Source organism: Mauremys mutica, chromosome 1, assembly GCF_020497125.1.
Source record: "Mauremys mutica isolate MM-2020 ecotype Southern chromosome 1, ASM2049712v1, whole genome shotgun sequence".
Lineage (NCBI taxonomy): Eukaryota > Metazoa > Chordata > Testudines > Geoemydidae > Mauremys > Mauremys mutica.
The window spans coordinates 163793822-163813753 of NC_059072.1; positions in this window are offsets into that span (position 1 = coordinate 163793822).

Here is a 19932-nt window from a genome sequence, read left to right on the forward strand (position 1 = left end):
ACTCACTAATCTGCCAAAAACCCAGTCATTCACAGATTGCATCACCATCATTAGTGAGGTTCTGTTCTAGCCAGTTACTAGGCCAAATAATAAGTAACAGAGGGAAAATGAAATTTGAGAGGCACAGGAAAGGGAGAGAAGATTTTAGCTGACATTGGAAGAGATGGAGAGTTGATGAAACAAAGAGTGTAACACACAAAAGGCACTGCAGAGGAAAAGGCCCTCACACCAGAGTAGTGACGGGAAAGGATATGGAGTTAAATCAAACTCATAGAATTCTTGGTTTTCTACAGGAAGATCTCGCCTTGAGAGACACCTGTTACTCTCATTTATGTCAGCCCTCCTTCTGGCCACCTTTGTCTGTCTTGTCTATTTAAATTATAAATTCTCTGGGGCAGTGACTGCCTCTTACTATGTGTATGTACAGCAACTAGCATAATTAGGTCCTGTGCTTGTGGCCCCCTCTTAAGTATTTCTGTACTACAAATCATCATCATCATCATCATCTCAAACTCCTACAGCTGTCTATAGTTACAGACATTTTAAACGGACACGAGCATCATACATTTGCAGATAAAAGGTTTGCAGAAGCCAGTGCAAAGAGTAAAATGAATCACTGTGCTGCATATAATACCTAGCTCTCACATAGGGCTTTTCGTCAGCAGATCTCTGTGATGGGGTGCCCACCCAACACAAGGCCTGGAGGAGCTGAAGTGGCCAGGCAGGCCAATTAATGGCCCAGGCTGCACCTGAAGGAGACAGGGAACAGGCCATTAATTGGAAATGGGCTCAGCCAGGCAGGAACAGGAGGGGCCTGTATAAAGCCCAGGAGCTGTGAACAGCAAGGGGGTTGTAGGGAAGAGGTCTATAGTACAGGTGCTGGCTGCTTGTTAGAGGGTCCCCGGGCTGGAACCCAGTGTGGTGGGCCTGTGTTCCCTACCAGCCACTGGGAAGTGGTGCAGGGCATAGGAGTGGATAGCTGGTCTGGAAGGTCTTTGACTTGCCTAGATAGGGAGGGCTTTAGTGACCTGGCTGGAGAGCCAAGTCATGAGCAGGAACCTGCAGCTCTGGGAGCGAGAGGGGCTGCAGGGTGAAAGAGATGGCAGGTAGCGATACTGCTAGAGGAGGGAAATGCCTGGCTGGAGCTAAACCTCAGAGCCATCAGGAGGAGGTGCCATGTACGATGAGTGGCCCCCATGACAATCTCAAAGCACACGAGAAAGGATGTTGATATCATTATTCCTGTTTCACAGATGGGTAAACTGAGGCACAGAGACAGGAAATGATTTGCCCAGGGTCACACAGCAGGCCAGTGGCATAGCTAGGAACACAGCCCAAGAGGCCTGAGTCATAGTTTAGTGCCCTACCCACTAAGCCATATTCTCCTTTCTTTTTTAAAAGCTTCTAACCTCTAGCCTGCCTCATGGAACTGACCTCCCTCTACGCGCCTGCCAGCTCCCTCTGTTTGTCTAGCATTTGGCTTCTCTCACTCACTTTGTGCAATGGCCCCCAAAGCCTTCTCTGCAGGTCTAGGACTGCCTAAAGATATTCAAAAATATATTGATCCTGATTCGATGCTGCCTTGTAGCTCATGCAATCAGTTACACAAGTGCAAAATGAGGTTAAAACACTGGCCCTGAAATCTGGCTAGTCCCAGCTGGTGGACTTGCCCCTTGGGCCAATGGTCATCCAGGTGTAAGACAGAGCATCCTAATGCTGAAGGCTGAACTGTTTGTCAGTAAAGGCCATTTTTGCTTCCTGCCTGGGTCTTAGAAGCAGTGTGGTTACACCCAGGAATGGAGTCTGTAGAACACTCTGAGGTTCTTTGGGATCAAAGGTGCTATGCAAATTAATGAATGAGGGCCGTTTAGGGTTTGTCTACATAGCACTGCAGTGCAAACTAGAGGGGTGTGATTTCTGGAGCACTCTGACGTGTTGTGCTCTAACTGCCCCAGGTGGACCCCGTTGGTGCACTCTGACAGGTGCCCAGTGCACACGGATGTTGTCACATTTCACACAGGGCTATGTTAATGTGCAGTTGTGCCTTTTTAGAGAATGCTAGTTGGGTCTACAAGGGGAAGTTAGAACGCAACAAAAACCACACACTCCCTAGCTCACATTGCTGTGCTGTGTAGACAAGCTCTTAGTTGGTGATCTTGCTTCTAGTCCCAGCTCCACCACTAACTTTGCAGTGTGACCTTGGACAAGCCACTTTAACATCTCTGTTAGTGCTGGTTGGGAATTTTCCAGAGAAACAGGGTTTCACTGGAAAATGCTGATTTGTCAACCCCAAAATGTTTTGTGGAAATGAATCAGGTTTGACAAACTTCTGACAAATCAAAGGCAAGTGTCTGTTGCACATCTGCCCAGTTTCCTGCCAGTTCGCCTAGCGAGCTGCTAGAAAGCCTGGGCTTCACAGGGCTGCAGACTGCCCTGGAACTGGGCCCACTTGATGGCATCCCACCTGAGACCATGCAAGTTCTGGCACCTGCTGACTAAAACTGATATGATTCTTTTCAGCTTCAGGGCTATTTTTCAGTGGTGGGCAGCTGTGAAACTGAGAAGAATCATGCCAATATCAGTCAGCAGCTGCCCAGGTCTGGGGAGCATATTCTGTTTTGGAAACACCCTGTGCTGGTGTTTCCAAAACAAACATTTTCGAGAATTTCTAGTTCATGCGGAATTTTGATACATTGGTTTTGTTCTGAATGAGAATGAAACTAGATTTCAAAATGTCAATTTCCTGTGAACCGGAAGTTCTGAGTTTTAACCAGCTCTACTCTCTGCTTTTCATTTACCCCTGCTACATAACGGGGATAATCAGACTTAGGTGTCCTACCTCAAGAGGGCTGTGAGAGGAATATTTACATATCTATAAAACATATGGATGGATGGTGTTACCAATATGCAAGCTATTGTGTCACCGCTTCGTTTGATGCCTTGCAGTAGCTTTGGGGAGGCAAAGTCATGGGTGGGAGAAAATCCACAGGACAACTCAGAGATATAATCTCTTATTATTACTTCTGCACAGGTTGTATTCTTCTGTTTCTTGCTAGGGCAGTGGTACAGACCATGAATGACTAGAGCAGTGCATGAAGCACTGTCAAGGCTCTTCCTAGCCAGACTTCCTAGGGTAACTGATAAATTCTGAACGCTATCACACATTCCTCGGCGGGGAGAAATAACTTAAAAATGCTAGGAACCAGCAAAGATACCTCCCTGAAGTCTTTCGTAGCCAGGTTTTGTTCACAAGCCAAATGCAGATTCAGCTTCTCTGAAAGCTCAGTTGTCCCCATGTAATTGGGGGTCCTGTGTTTAAATAGGGGCCAAACATTAGTGGAGGTGGATGGGATGGTTTCCTCTGTAGGACAGAGACTTTGGTAGAGGTGCAAAGTGTCTGGTAGTTCTGTGGGTCAGTGAGGGCATTTGTCATGGGAAAAATTCCTCGATGATCCATTCACCCCCATCCTCATGGACCCAAATGAGCATTCTTCTAACCACCTGCTGACAGGCCTTGAAATCTCCTCTCCTTGTGCAAGGCCTCTCAGCTGTCCCTCCATTTCCCCCCCTCACCCACCCACAATAAGCTCACTGTGAGGTTATACCCACCTTGACCTCTTTTCTGTGTATACTTCAGGATTGAGATCCTGTGGCAACAGGGTCTTTGTTTCCAGCCATCCTTCTCCAGGACTAAAAAAGTCTTTGATGCATTCAGTATCCAGCTGTGGGAAGTGGCAGAGAGTGTCTCTTGTGGTATTGTTTTCACTGCAGAGATAACTCAAGTTATAGCTCAAGTGTTGCCCATAACTCAAGTCCCACCTCACTTTCAAACTCTTGGATATGGGTACATAAGAGCAGCCACACTGGGTCAGACCAATGGTCCCTCTAGCCCAGTATCCTGTCTTCTGACAGTGCCAATGAGGGAATGAACAGAACAGTGATCACTTTAATTGAATTGTCTCTTTAGAACTGATCCCCGACTTGGTAAGGCAACTCCCATCTTTTCATGTACTGTGTATATATCTCTTCCTACTGTATTTCCACTCCATGCATCTGATGAAGTGGGTTTTAGCCCACGAAAGCTTATGCCCAAATAAATTTGTTAGTCCCTAAGGTGCCATAAGTACTCCTCGTTGTTTTTAGTGATCATCAGGTGATCCATCTCGTGCCTATTAATTTCATTTGGTGACCCCTAGTTCTTGTGTTATGAGAAGGAGTAAATAACACTCCCTTATTTACCTGCTCTGCACAAGCCAAGATTTTATAGACCTCTCTCATATCCCCTCTTTTCCAAACTGAAAAGTCCCAATTTTATTAATCTCTCCTCATACGAAAGCTGTTCCAAACCCCTAATAATTTTGTTGCCGTTTTCTGTATCTTTTCCAAATCCAATGTATTTTTTTTTGAGATGGCGTGACCAGATCTGCACACAGGTTTCAAGATGTGGGCGTACCATGGATTTATAAAAATGCAATATGAGATTTTCTGTCTTATCTATCCCTTTCCTAATAGTTCCTAACATTCTGTTCGCTTTTTTGACTGCCGCTGCACATTGAGTGAATGTTTTCAGAGAACTATCCACAATGACTCCAAGATCCTTCTTGAGTGGTAACACCTAATTTAGACCCCCAACATTTTATTTGTACAGTTGGGATTATGTTTTCCAATGTGCATTACTTTGCATTTATCAACATTAAATTTCATCTGCCATTTTGTTGCCCAATCATCCAGTTTTGTGAGATCCTTTTGTAGCTCTTTGCAGTCTGCCTGGGACTTAACTATCTTGAGTAGTTTAGTATCAGCTGCAAATTTTGCCACCTCACTGTTTACCCCTTTTTCCAGATCATTTATGAATATGTTAAAGAGTACAAGTCCCAGTACACACCCCTGGGGAACACCACTATTTACCTGTCTCCATTCTGAAAACTGACCATTTATTCCTACCCTTTGTTTCCTATCTTTTAACCAGTTACTGATCCATGAGAGCATAGGTGCCGAGTTTCCAATCTGACCCCCCAGCTCTGCCCAGGCCCCACCCCCACTCCACCCCTTCCCCCAAAGCCTTGTCCCTGCCCCACTTCTTCCTGCCCCCGCCCCTTGCCTGCCAACTTCCTCCCCCACCCTCGAGCATGCTGTGCCCTCGTGCCTCCTACCCCTCCCCCAGTGCCTCCAGACACTGCGAAACAGCTGATCCACAGCAGGTAGCAGGTACTGGGAGGGAGGTGCTGATCAGCCAGGCCCACCAGTGGGCAGAAGGCACTGGGGGGAGACTCTGGTAGGGGCTCAGCACCCACCATTTTTTTTTCCGTGGGTGCGCCAGCCCCGGAGCACCCACAGAGTCAATGCCTATGCCTGAGAGGACTTTTTCTCTGATCCCATGAAATTTGGTGGTGCTTTTAACTCTATTTGGCTAGCCTACCAGAGGCTATAAGCTGTGACCCAAGTTAGCAAAACTCGTCAGCTGCCAACATGACCACTCTGTAGTGCGGATGCAAGCTAGCACCACTCAAGTGAGGCTACTCCTCCAATGCCTTCCCACAATCTCCCCATCCCCATGTGCCTAGAAAAGACAGACAAGTTCTCCCACAGTTCATCTGGGAAAGAATTTGTAGAGTAACTCATCTTACTGCAGTGCAAAGAACCATGGGACATGTCCCTAGAAGTCTTAGTGCCACACACGAGCAAGTGCCCTGCCAGTGTGGATGCAGCCGTTCAAGTGTGTGTGTTTTTGTGTGGCTGCTTTCACTTGAGTTAGGCTAACTCAAGAGCAGAAACTCTAGTGTGGATAACGCAAGTTAACTCTGCACTGACGACGTGGCCTGTTGTGACCCTCAGCAGCACAATGCCCCAAAGACCTACGCATCCACCTTCTGGGACTGGCCCTGAGCAAAAGAAGCCTACTGCTGTTCTAGCACAGTGCCTTTTGGAGCAAGCTTGCAGATGTCCGAGTGGTGGAGCTGACACAATCAAACTCAGAGAAGTTAAACTCTTATGAAACCACTACTGGAAGGGATGACTTGGTTGTTTTGCAATAGTCACTCCTCAGAACTATACTTTTAAATTCTACCTGGGTCCCGCTCAGCCCTGTGTCATGGTGAGGCCAATGAATTGCTTCCCACATTGTTTATAGGGAGTGAGTCTTTTGGGTGAGACTTTGAAAACCAAAATCTCTCCATGGACAGCTCCCCTTGTACTTATTTGTAAGTTACCCCGATCCTGTGCTTGGGGCAGGATTAGAGGGGCACAAATGGCTTTAAGCCACCTTTGCAATCCCAGGGCCAGGTCCTTAGCTGCAGTAAATCAGCATGGCTCCATTGACGTGAGTGGAACCGCACTAATTCATACCAGCTGAGGGTCTGGCCCCTGTATTCTTGGGCCATGAACAGGCCTGTCTGGCCTCTGGGATAAGTTAGAACAGTTGTAGGGCTACTCTAATTTACCCTCTGCTCTCCAGTATGGGCCCTGGGAAGGAGAGAATAGCTTAGTGCAGTGCATCCCAGCCACACTCCTGACATATCCCTGATCTGCCAGGGGCTAGGAGCTAGGAGCAGGGCCAGGAGACAGCTCTCTTGCTAGTTTTACACTGGCTAAGGAAATCTTCTGCACAGGAGCTATTTCCACACACTTTTGCTGCCGGGGTGGTATAAAAGGCCCAAGAGATTTTTACTGGTTCGGCGGCCCCTGCCCTGTTCTATAGCCTGATGGCTACTGCTCTGCTCCCCAGAGGTAGCTATAACTCTGTATATTGTGTGGCAAGGGCTTGGGAAGGGACGCTGCCGCAGTAAACAGAAAAGCGTATTGTACCATATCTTACTCCATTACCCTTTATTTTCTTGGAGGCCATGTACATTTTAAGGTGCATTTTCCATTTGGTCCCATCTTTTTATAATAATGGTTAGCACACCTCATCTGCAGATCTCCAAAGCAGCTACCATTATCCCCATTGCCTAGCTAGGAAACTGAGGCTAAGATGTAATGACTTTACCAACATCACACAGAGAGCTAGGAATAGAACCCATTCCAGGACTGAGTCCCAAGCCTGGTCTACACTAGGCGTTTAAATCGGTTTTAGGAGCGTAAAACCGATTTAACGCCAAAACCGTCCACACTAGGAGGCACCTTATATCGATTTTAATGGCTCTTTAAACCGGTTTCTGTACTCCTCCCTAACGAGAGGAGTAACGCTAGTATCGGTATTAACATATCGGATTAGGGTTAGTGTGGACGCTGATCGACGGTATTGGCCTCCGGGAGCTATCCCACAGTGCACCAGTGACCGCTCTGGACCGCAATCTGAACTCGGATGCAGTGGTCAGGTAAACAGGAAAAGCCCCGCGAACTTTTGAATATTTCCTGTTTGCCCAGCGTGGAGCTCCGATCAGCACGGGTGGCGATGCAGTCCGAAATCAAAATAAAAAAAGAGCTCCCGCATGGACCATGCGGATCTGATCGCTGTAAGGGCAGGCAAATACGTTCTATCAGCGCTCCGTTACAGAAGATGAAATTCAGAATCCTTTTTTAAAAATCTCCAGACAGACGCCATAGCAGGGACTCAGCGCACTGCAGCGTGACAAGCGTAACGGAAAGCCAAAGAATCAAATGGATGCGCATGGACTGGAGGACTGAAGCTATCCCACAGTTCCTGCAGCCTCCGAAAATTATTTGCATTCTTGGCTGAGCTCCAAATGCTTCTAGGGTCAAACACAGTGTCCGCGGGTCAGGGCATAGCTTGGCAATCTACTCACCCACCCCCCACCCACCCCCAGAAGCGAAAGGTAAAACAATCCTCTGACTCTTTTACATGTCACCCTATCTTTACTGAATGCTGCAGATAGACGCGATAGTGCAGCACTCAACACCAACATCCTTGCTCCCCCCCCCCCCCCGCCATAGGCGGCTGATGGTACAATACGATGGAAATCCATCCTCATCATCAGCATAAGCTGATCGTACAAAAAGATGGAAATCCATCCTCATCATCAGCCTCAGCTGATGGTACAAAAGGACTGGTAACCGTCCTCGTCATCAGCCTATTGGCCCTAATTTTTTCTGGTGGATGGATGGTGCAATATGGCTGGTAACCATCCTCATCATAGCAACAGGGGGCTGAGCTCCATCAGCCCCCACCCTTCATGTGTAAAGAAAAGATTCAGTTGCCCCTGGACTAGCAGTGGGATGCTGGGCTTCTCTCCTACACACTGCTTAATGTCCTGTCTGGACTATCATAGCAGCTGGAGGCTGCCTTCCACTCATTTCTCACTAACAAGTCAGTGTGTCTTATTCCTGCATTCTTTATTAATTCATCACACAAGTGGGGGGACAATGCTACGGTAGCCAAGAAAGGCTGGGGGAAGAACGGAATCAACAGGTGGGGTTGTTACAGGAGCACCCCCTGTGAATAGCATACAGATAATAATTTCTGCAGGCTCTGACACAGAGCAGCTGTGCTCTCTGGTTCTATGATACGGTGGTTCTCTAGCACACTTGCCTATATTAGGCAGCACTGATTCTATTTTTAGATACCAAAAAGGAGGGATTGACTCAGGGAGTCATTCCCAATTTTTGCTTTTGCGCCCCTGGCTGATCGGCCAGGGGCACTTATGACAGCAGCTAATGGTACAAAACGATGGAAGGTGCAATATGGCTAGTAACCAATCTTGGCTTTTGTGCCCCTGGCTGATTGGCCAGGGGCACTAGCAGCAAATGGTACAAAAGGACTGGTAGCCATGATCATCCTCAGTTCCAATTTATGGAAGGATTTGGATGGTGCAATATGGCTAGTAACCATCTCTGCTGTCATGCAAAAGCAAAAGCATGCTTCTGTGTAGCGCTGCTGAATCGCCTCTGTGAGCGGCATCTAGTACACATACGGTGAGAGTCACAAACGGCAAAACAAGCTCCATGATTGCCATGCTATGGCATCTGCCAGGGCAATCCAGGGGAAAAAGGCGCGAAATGCTTGTCTGCCGTTGCTTTCCCAGACGAAGGAGTGACTGACGACATTTACCCAGAACCACCCGCGACAATGATTTTTGCCCCATCAGGCACTGGGATCTCAACCCGGAAGTTCCAAGGGGCGGGGGAGGCTGCGGGAACTATGGGATAACTAGGGAATAGCTACCCACAGTGCAACGCTCCAGAAATCAACGCTAGCCACGGACCATGGACGCACACCACCGATTTAATGTGCTTAGTATGGCCGCGCTCCACCCGATTTTATAAATTCTGTTTTACAAAACCGGTTTATGCACATTCGGAATAATCCCGTAGTGTAGACGTACCCCCAGTCACGGCACTCCATACTTAGCTGATACACCTGGGTGGGGAGAGGCCTCCTTAAAAAGAGAGATGGGATGATGGTCATGGAGAAGGGCACCTCGCTGCCAGGTCTCTTCAGGTATGTCTACACATGCTGCAGTCACACCTCTGATTGCAGTGTAGACATACCCTGACACAGCAGAACTGGGGGCAGCAAATAGATTGTGGTGTCAAATCCATGGATACCAAGATGATGGGCTTGCTACAGGCACCCTTCAAAAGGTGCAGACATTTGGTTCAAATAAGCACTTGAGGTTTAATTGAATTTTAGCTGAAGTACTTATGGCTGCTGCTTCTAGTCGCGGCTGGAAACTGCACAAGAACCACCTCTCCCAAGAGAGATTTCAAAGCTTTGCATCCAGCTAGAACCAGTAAGGGCAGAGTGACATGAAAATGACGCACAAAACAAGGTCATTATCTGACTTCAAAAACTGACCAGGTTTGCTGGGAGTTCTAGGTGGCAGTGTGGGAAAAGACGGGATTTTACTGTCACAATCACAGCTGCTTAGCCCACTCTTATTGTACCCACCCAGCCTTGTTCTCCTCTCACTAACACTTGTAATAATCAGGAGTAATTCCACTGAAGTCAGCAGAGCTACAGTGGTATAAAGCCAGTGCGCATGAGATCTGAGTTAGGGTTATAGAGTGGGCCAAATTCTGCAACCCTAATTCAGACTAAATTCCATTGCAATGAAATGCTGTGCACACCTACGGTACAAGGGGTGGAGTTTACCCGTGTGGAGGAGCAGCCAAGACCTATGCATCACTCAAGGCCCACTTAATCTCATACAGTTAATATGTGTTTAAGCCAAACACTTGGGAGAAAAGCAGTCTCTGTTAAAGACCCAACACCATTATCCCTTCAGCTAAGGGCTGAGAAAGCTCATAGCCTGCATCTCTGGCAATTTCAAAACTAGGGAAGACCACCCTTTACAGACCTGCTGCTTCTACTGTAAGAAACAAGCGGGAGGGTGGGGGAAGGGGGAACCCCACTTAATAAACAATCAAAAAAACCTTTCAGGCATTTTTAAATACATTACAAAGAGGTAAAAATAATGTTAAAGGTGCAGGGAGGCATAAACCAACTTTTCCCCTATGTAGGTCTCCTTTAATTTGAGATTGAATTGAGTTTGTAGCCGAACAAACCCACTCTTCCTAGCTGGTGTTGTCCTCATGAAGACAGAGACAAGCGAGGTGGCAGGGGTGGTTGGGGAGAGTTTGAACAGTATTGCCAATCCCAAAATAATGAGTTGGGCCCTCAAAAACTCATGAGTTTGGCTTAAAAATCAAGAGACTTTTAAAAATTAATTTTGGATTCTTTCCTTTTGCCTTCTGATTTCTGAGCCTTCAAGGTGCACTCAGATCATGCTTGTCAGGCTTTTCTCTGGAATCATGAGAGCTTGACACCTACTTTTTTTTAGTAATAAAAGCTGATGTTCTCATGTAATCACCTGACTCCAGGAGTTAGAGCTTTAAACAAAACACCAAATATCATGAAACTAGTGATAAAATTGTACAATGTTGCTATGTGTCACATATTTAACCTCCACCCCACCCCAATGTTCAGTAAACCATGCTGAAATAAGGCACATTTCCTGAATGATCAAGAGGGATTTGAAACCTCTTTCAGTTAAGTGCCTGGGATTTCGTAACACGAGATGACCTTGGCACAGCAACCTCAAAGCAGAGAGACGCCAGCACAGCTGAAGGGAAACCAGTACATAGTATAAGGAAGTGCTCTGGCAGGATATCAATTGGCTCTCAGGATAACATGTTTAAATATCTAAGGGTCTTGAGCTTGCAGCCAGTGAATCTTTCCATTTTAAAATTTAAGTCTAGCCTATCTTTATCCCATCAGCCATGGGTTATTGTAGTGGTCTGCCCCTTTAAGACTACCAGACTGTTTTTAACCCGAGAGCCTCAACTCTACTGGCAATGGAATTTTGTGCCTCAGCTGTTTGCATGTGCAGTAGGCAGAAAGAGCTCTGCTAATAATACCCCAGACCTGTAACTCTGAGTGTGCCTGGATTTGCCTTCCATGAGATGGTACAATGATACAGGAGGCTATTACTTTATTCATGCTTATGTATGCGTTTGTAGTTACTTGCCACCACAGAAATCCAGGGTTATGCTTTGAGAAGCTTAGAAAAGGCTATGAGGCTGCTCACATGCTTAAAGTTAAGCACATGCATCCATTTTTCCAGGATGAGGGCCTACAGGGCTGATTCAGGCCCCCTGTCCCCCTTACTCACGTTGAATAGTACTGTGAATTTAGAAGGAAACAAATTAAGCAAGTGCTTGTTAACCCAGCATTTTTTTTGCTCATGGAATACCAAGAAGAGGAGCAAAGAGAAGAGAACTATCAAGCAATCTTATGAATTTTCAGTGGTGAAATTCTGTAAAATAACATACAGTATGGTACACTCAGATTCAAACAGCTGCGATGACCAACTTAAGTTTGAAGTCAATAAACAAGTCAAGAAATTGGCAATAATATCCCAAATAACTTTCCAAATTAAAAAGCCAACACCGTAAATTAAATATCTTCCCAAAAGATAGGCAATGTGCCAGGTGAATCCAAGCCAATTGGTAATGTTGATTTAGATTTTTTTTTTAGTCTGTATTAAGAGTGCTTGGTCACAGATCAAAGCAAATGGATAGAGAAAAGAACAGACGGGAACAAGGCAATGAAGAGGTATACATACAAGCAGGAAGAATGATCGTAAATAAGAAATGGAGACATGAATAGATAATAGAGAAATGAATTAAAGTGAAACCTTCTACCAAACACCCCAAGCAAGCAAAAGAAATGGACCTAAGCTACAAAATTGGATACAAATCTGAATTTCTATGTGTGTATGAGGCTGGCTCCAGGGTTTGATTCGGTCCACTATAGATGTATTGGCCCAGCTACAGAATTCAGATCTAGACCTGGAGCCAAATGTCTTCAAAGTTTGGAGTTGTAGAGGGCTGAGGTTTGGGTTCAGGCCCATCCCTGCTGAGCAAACACTGACCCAGCAAACTGATGTGTTCAATCAACCAAAAGAGCATGTGATAACAGCACAAATCATTCACAGAATAGTAGGGTTGGAAGGGACCTCAAGAAATCATCTGGTCTAAGCCACTGCTCAAAGCAGGACCAATCCCCAGACAGTTTTTTACTCCATCTCCCTAAAAAGGCTCTGCAAGGATTGAACTCACAACCCTGGGTTTAATAGGTCAATGTTCAAACCACTGAGATATCCCTCACCTTTGTTAGCTTTATGCTCATGCATCTGGTATCAGGTCCCATGGCTGGGTTCATGGAGAAATGCAAACCCCACCCCCTGATGAAATGTGGGGCAGTATCCACAAGGGGAACCTCACTGAGATTTCCTCTCCTACCCCAGGATTTATTAGGGAACGCAGTACATTAAATATGAAGTCAATTCCTATGGGTCTTCTTTCAGGAGTCATTAGCTGGGAGAATAAGCAGCATTCCAGACCCCTACCTGAAGGGCAAGCAACCTCTTCCTGGTCTCCAGTCAGTCTTCTTTTACTTGGCTTCCCAAATTTCTGCTCTGGAACCAGGGCCGGCTCTACCATTTTTGCCGCCTCAAGTGAAAACAAACAAACAAAAAATGCCACCCGGACTGTTCTGCCCCAAGAATGGATGGAATGCCACTCCTTAGCATGTGCTGCCCCAGGCACATGCTTCCTCTACTGGTGCCTGGAGCCAGCCCTGTCTGGAGCTGCCTGCACCCACCCTCTCCCTGGGCCCTCTGTTTGCATTGTATGTAACGCTGATTGCAAGGCTTCTGAGGCAGTGGCCTTGTCTCCACTGCCTTGGTTGCCAAAAGCCATGTACACCTACTCTATGACGCTATATAAGTAATAAAAAATTACTTACTATATAAGTAATAAAAAAATAATTTGGGACTCAATTCTCTACAAATGTGTCCCCTCTGCCTGAAGGTCTGATCCAGAGACCGCTTACCTCAGTGGGAGACTTTCCCTGGACTTCAGTGGGCCTTGGGTGAGGGAGCAGAGCCATCAGCCATGGAGAAAGTTTCCCCCTCACCCCAGTCTGCTCTGGACCCAAGTTCTCCACCAGTCCTCTAAGACTTCAGGGTATTCTTTGGTTTTCGAATGGAACAGTCCTAACCATGCACTGGGATATTGAATTCAACTATATTTGTCCTACTAAGCAAATCATCTGGGCCCTACAGATAATTCCTTTATTTTATTGTACATGTTTGGAGTGAATTCAGCACAGGTGAAAAGGTCAAGATGGACAGGCATGACATTCTCATCCCCAGAACAGGTACAGTGTGGGCAGTTGTACTATGTGCTTTTCATATGGTCCATCAGTCATACCCTTCAAGCCTGACCTGGAGAGAACCCATAGGAGCTGAGAGGACAGTTGAGTCCCTATGGATCATTCACTCATCAACTATTTTGCTGATGCTGGCAACAAAGGGACCAATTACTGCTAGTTGTTGTGGTTTCTTCACTGGAAACTGGCTTGAGACCATACATTTATTTCACATGGGCCACCAAACAGCCATTGAATGGTAATGACTTGCAGCTATTGCAGGTCTTAGGCTGGATATGTAGCATGAATGCTGGGTTTTTCAGGGATTTTATTTGCTGTGTTTCAGCACTGATCCCAGTGTGCTGGGTTTGGAAATGTTATCCAGTCTAATTCCTTTTATGACGCCCCAGGCACAAATCTGGAAGACAATGTCATTTTTTCCCCATTTGGAAACTGTTTAAAGTGGCTTCCCTGGCCGCAACATTGCTGTCTCTGATTCCACGTTATCAGCTGTGTACAGACTCTTGCAACTCCCATCGGCCATTGCAGACAGGGACTAAAACATTGCATCAGAGTCTGCGCTTAGTATTCCAGCATGACACACAGAGCACAAAGGCATTCAAACATTACACCAATAACAGGAGCTATCATTCTTGGTTACTCTCAGTGTTATTTACAGGGTGGGTTGGAGGAGGCCGGGGAGAAATGAAAAACAGTTTGGCAGCTAGAGTAAATGCATGGATAACTGTGGCATTAGTCTTTAACAATCCCACTTTCTAAGGAGGGAACATCTGTGCTCTGAGATTGTTCCTTGGGCACCGAGCACTTACAGGAGCGGGCTATCTAGAACGGAGATTCCACAGGGATTAAATGGCACAGAGGCATTGTTCATTAGACTCTCACTTCTGTAGTCCTGATTTACACCACAAAGGACAATGAGTCAGATCCTCAGCTTACTGTAAATGTGTGTAAATCCACTGACATCAATAAAGCGATCCTGGTTTGCCCTCGCTGAGGACTGTCCCCTTGACCTCTCTGAGTCTTCTCTTAGTTCCCATTTGTCCACATCACAAAGCTGCTACGTGGCTAGCAAGGATCCAGGACTGGAATAGCCAGTGATGCTGCAGGTCAGGAGTGAGTGCACTGGTAGAATTGTGAGGGCCCAGGACTGGAATCACAGGGGAGTGGTGATCTATCGATTAGGTATATTGATGTCTCTGTATAGGCAAAGCAGCTGCCTGACTCAAGCCGCTGCTATGTGCTCATCACTTTCCTGAAGCGTGGCCTGATTTCAGAGGTAAAGAGCACGCGTGGCTCCACCTAAAATCAGTGGGAGCGTGGCTGCTCAGCACATTCACTAAAGGGGATACAAATTCTGAATGCAGATATATTTTGAAGGACAAACAATTAAACCCACTTCTGCCTTGTTGTTGGAAAGCACTGCTCATTTGATTCATCCAGGAGCTGGAATGTCTTTTGTCTATGGGAGAGGTCACTGATGGGCTGAGTACTCATCCTTCTGCTCTCTATCCTGCTTGAGCTAGTTACTTGTGTTAGGTGTCACCAGCTGTCAAGGTTCCTCCCCCCACTCTGAACTTTAGGGTACAGATGTGGGGACCTGCATGGACACTTCTAAGCTTAATTACTAGCTTAGATCTGGTAACACTGCCACCATCCAGAAATCAGTGTCTGGATCACTTTCTGTCCCCCCAAAACCTTCCCCTCCCTGGGCAGCCTTGAGTGGCTTTTTCACCAAGTTCCTGGTGAACACCGATCCAACCCCTTGGATCTTAACATAAGGAGAATTTAACCATCCTCCTTCCCTTCCCCCACCAATTCCTGGTGAGTCCAGATCCAATCCCCTTGGATCTTAACACAAGGAAAAAAATCAATCAGGTTCTTAAAAAGAAAGCTTTTAATTAAAGAAAAAAAGGTAAAAATTATCTCTGTAAAATCAGGATGGAAAATACTTTACAGGGTAATCAGATTTATATAGCCCAGAGGAACCCCCTCTAGCCTTACGTTCAAAGTTACAGCAAACAGAGGTAAAATCCTCTCAGCAAAAAGGAACATTTACAAGTTGAGAAAACAAAAATAAGACTAACACACCTTGCCTGGCTATTACTTACAAGTTTGAAACATGAGAGACTGATGCAGAAAGATTTGGAGAGCCTGAATTGATGTCTGGTCCCTCTTAGTCCCAAGAGCGAACAACCCCCAAATAAAGAGCACAAACAAAAGACTTCCCTCCACCAAGATTTGAAAGTATCTTGTCCCCTTATTGGTCCTCTGGTTAGGTGTCAGCCAGGTTTACTGAGCTTCTTAACCCTTTACAGGTAAAAGAGACATTAATCCTTAACTATCTGTTTATGACACCAGCTCTGCCTCCAGACGCCGCCAGATCCATTCATTTGCAATGGGATCTGCAAATACGAGGTGTGCTTACAATAAAATGAATACCATATTTACATAATGAGTCTTATGAATGCATGCAAAGCCCAAGGCCTGCTGCTGTGGCTTTATGAAGCGGCCGTTTATCACAGGAATTGGATTAACTCTTCTGATGCCCCCCAGAAAAGAGACAGAGACTAAAAAATGCTGAGTCTTGGCCTGTTCTAACCAGTATAGTGACTTCACCCCTGGTAGGCTTCCGAGGGGACTGTGTCATATTAGCCAAGATGATGACGATGGTGGTGATGTAGTGTTGGGGAAAGGGTGGTGAGCAAGGCTCATTCAGAGAAAAAGACCCTGGGAAGTGAAGATGTTTTTGTGGCCAGACCCTCAGTGAAAGGAAAGGTGGTCCAGTGGCTAGAGTACTAGCCAGAGCCAGGGGAGACTGGGGCTCAGTTCTGTGTCCCTCTGTACCTCATTCTCCATCCATAAAATGAGGACAATAGCATTGCCCTACCTCACAAGCATGCTGGGAGGATGAATACATTACAGAGTGTGAGGTGCTCAGATACCGTGGTGATGGGGGCCATACAAGTGCCTGAGAGAAACTGGGGTAAATCAGCAATGTCCATCTACAGCATATCAGGAGCTAGTTCCTTGCTGAGGGAATACCTGTGAGTTTATCAGTGCCACTGCCTCCAAGGTTACCTAGGTAGATCAAACCGTGACTGCCTATGCCCCAGGAGGGGCATGAGACCTGGAGGGGATGAGGGAAGCCTGCCAGTGGGGGTGTGGCAAAATCTGCATCAAGGAACAAAATATAAGTGAGGTCAAACTGGCTGTAGGAATGGATTTAATATTGGCTTTAAATGTCTCACCCCTGGAGCGTGAAATCTCCAGTTAAAACCAGATTGCAGAGGCAGATTCGTCACATGTCTTTGTTAGCGAAGCTTTCAATTGTCTGAAGCTTAAGAACTGAAGAGCACTTGTGTGGGTGGAGGGTAATGAAAGTAAAAAATAATCAGAACTTGCTGTTACCCAAAGGTCAGAGGCACCAGGTCCTTTTTTTGCACTCTTTGCCTGGGCACAAGGGCTGCAGGTGATTTACCCTGGCAGAAAGAACAAGTCCATTATTCTGTCAGAGGAGCGTGTGACTACAAATGTTCAAGCAGCATTTTGTGTTCTGCATGACAAGCAATGAAAATATATGTCTGAGTCATGCCAGAGAGCGCAGGGAGAAACTGCTGTAGAAAGGAACACCCCTCCCTCCCCGCAGTCAGGGATTCCTAGTGGGCAGGCATCTGCAATGGCACTGAGAGATGATTGTTGTCCTGGAAACAGCTCAAATTGATCCCCCTGACCATTCTCTTTGTTAATAGCCCGCCTAGAAAGGATGATCCCTGGGTTAGAGCACTTGCTTGAAACGTGACAGATCCCGGGGCCATTCTTTGCTCTACCACAGCCTTCCTGTGTGACTTAAGCCGGGGTGGCCACACCGTGGCTGCGAGCTGCATGCCGCTCCTTTATAGTTAACACGCAGCTCGCAGAACCTTTTCCACCTACCAGACTGGGGGTGGGGTGAGGTGGAGCTCAGGGCTTCTGCCCTGCGATGGGGTGGTGCGGCTAGGGACAGAGATGACTGGTGCCTGCTAAGAGTATGGGGCACACTTTAAAGGTCCCCCCCAACAGCTTGAGTCATGCCCCCTCCAGAACCCCCCATCTTATGCTCAGTGGCTCCCCCCTACAGCGCCCAGGCGTTAGCTCTGCATCATGGAGAAGCAGCAGCAAACAGCTGGGAGCTGCAGGGAAGGGCCGCTGCTGTAGCTCTGCAAGAAGAGGAAGCAACAAAAGCAGTTATTACTCCCTGCATCTCCCAGCTGTTTGTCGCTGCCGCTCCCCATGGCCGCAGCTCCCAGCTTGCTGGCTCCAGCAGCTGCCACACAGGGAGGGGGCCCAGCAGCTCCATGGGACCGAGTGGGGCCAACAAACCCTGGCTAAAATCTGGGAGGGTATGTGACCCCATGTGGCCCCCACATGTCACCTCTGGCTTCTCCCAGTGTGTGTGGGGGCCGGTGGGGGGCAGAGCTTGGAGGCTTCAGCCCCACCACATATGCCTGCCAGGGCTCAGGGCTTCAGCAGGAGCAGGGCTTCAGCCCCAAGCCCATCAGGCCCCTCCTGCAGGGCTGAGGCCCAGAAACTCCTCTCCCCGCTGGGCCGAAGCCCCAAGCCCCAGGATCTTAAACTTCTGAAGATTGTCCTATGCGGCTCAGAGGCCAGTAAGTTTGGCCACCCCTGATTTAGGCCGCTCACTTAGTCTCTCTGTGCCCCTATCTGCAAAATGGAAGCAATAGTCTTCACCAGCATGTTGTGAAGATAAATGCATTAAAGACTGTGAGATACTATGGTAACGGGGGGGGGGGGGGGTGCTGAAGATAGACAGAATTAATCTCCCAACTTCTGGGGAGAAAGGTTATCCATGCTGAAATGTTAGCAAGAAACCATAAGTGTGGGGGTAATACCAACAGACCCCACTTGTCACCGGGCAGGATCAAACCTAGGACCTTGGGAACTTAATGCAGGAGCCAGATGCAGCTCCAGGCATGTGCCCGGGGTGGCAAGCCACAGGGGGGCACTCTGCTGATTGCTGCAACAGCGGCAGACAGGTTGCCTTCAGCGGCATGCCTGCAGAGGGTCCCCTGGTCCCGCGGTTTTGGCGGACCTCCTGCAGACGTGCCGCCGAATCCGCGGGACTGGTGACCTCCTCCAAGCAAGCCGCTGAAGGCAGCCTGCCTGCCGTGCTTGGGGCGGCAAAATACCTAGAGCCGCCCCTGGCAGGAGCTGCTACCACATAAGCTAATAGCCAACTGGCTGTTAGCTGAGGCTGTAAAACAGACTCATTTTTTTTCTCTCTCTCTTTAAGTGGTCTCTGCCACTAGATGGGATAGAACACCACACCCAGGAGGTGTGTGGGCATGCGAAGGGAGTTTAGTAAATAAATCAGAGCTCTGCACTCTTTCCCAAGTTTTTGTGGTTTTCCAACAGAATCTAAGATTTCCTAGTCCACGAGAACAGTTCCTGCTACCATTTGGTCCAATGTCATTTTAAAGGAACTTTATAGCCCATTGTGTTGGGATTTTAGGCTTTTCCAAATTGGGGCTTGGAAAAGAGGCCAGGAAAATAGATACAGACCAGGATCCTGATCCTCAAAGGGATTTAGGTGCCTAACTCTCATTGACTTCAACAGGGTCTGGGCCCTGGGCTGTTTGAGGTCACTGCAACTGACTAAATCCCAACATGGTCACTTGTGGAGGAGTGGACTCAAACATGTGATGATGTTTGTGTTGTATCATCACATTCTCATGCCAAGTCAGTTCTCTGGTACTTTATGCCTGGAGTATGAATAGCAAGCAAATCCTGCCTCATTTCTCAGGCTTTCTCAGCCATGCAGGTTTCTCTTAAACTGACACTGCAATGCGGTGGCATCCATACCACGATGTAGCTCAGTATTCAGTGCAATGTGTCGCACAATGCAGTGCTCCCTACTTATGTGACAATTCCTTGAAGATTAGCTCCCAGATCATGCCCATTTCTTTTAATAATGTTTTAAATAAAACAACCCATTTATTTTGTATACATTTAGTGCTAGTGAAAGATGCCCATTGATGCCTTTGTGCCTCTCTGTATTCTAAAGCAGGGGTTCTCAGGACAAAATTTTGGTGGCCTCAAAGAGCGGCCACCAACTCTTGCTGGTGGCTACTCTCACACTTTCCCCTAAAATACTTAATTAGCTTTAGGAAAAACAAAAAAAACACGTCCCAATCATTGTAATGTATTTATCGCTAGCGAGTAAGTCTGTTGTGAAAAGTGATATTAACAAACATACAAGTATCACTTTTCACAGCTGATTTACTCAGCCCTGCCAAGCCTGG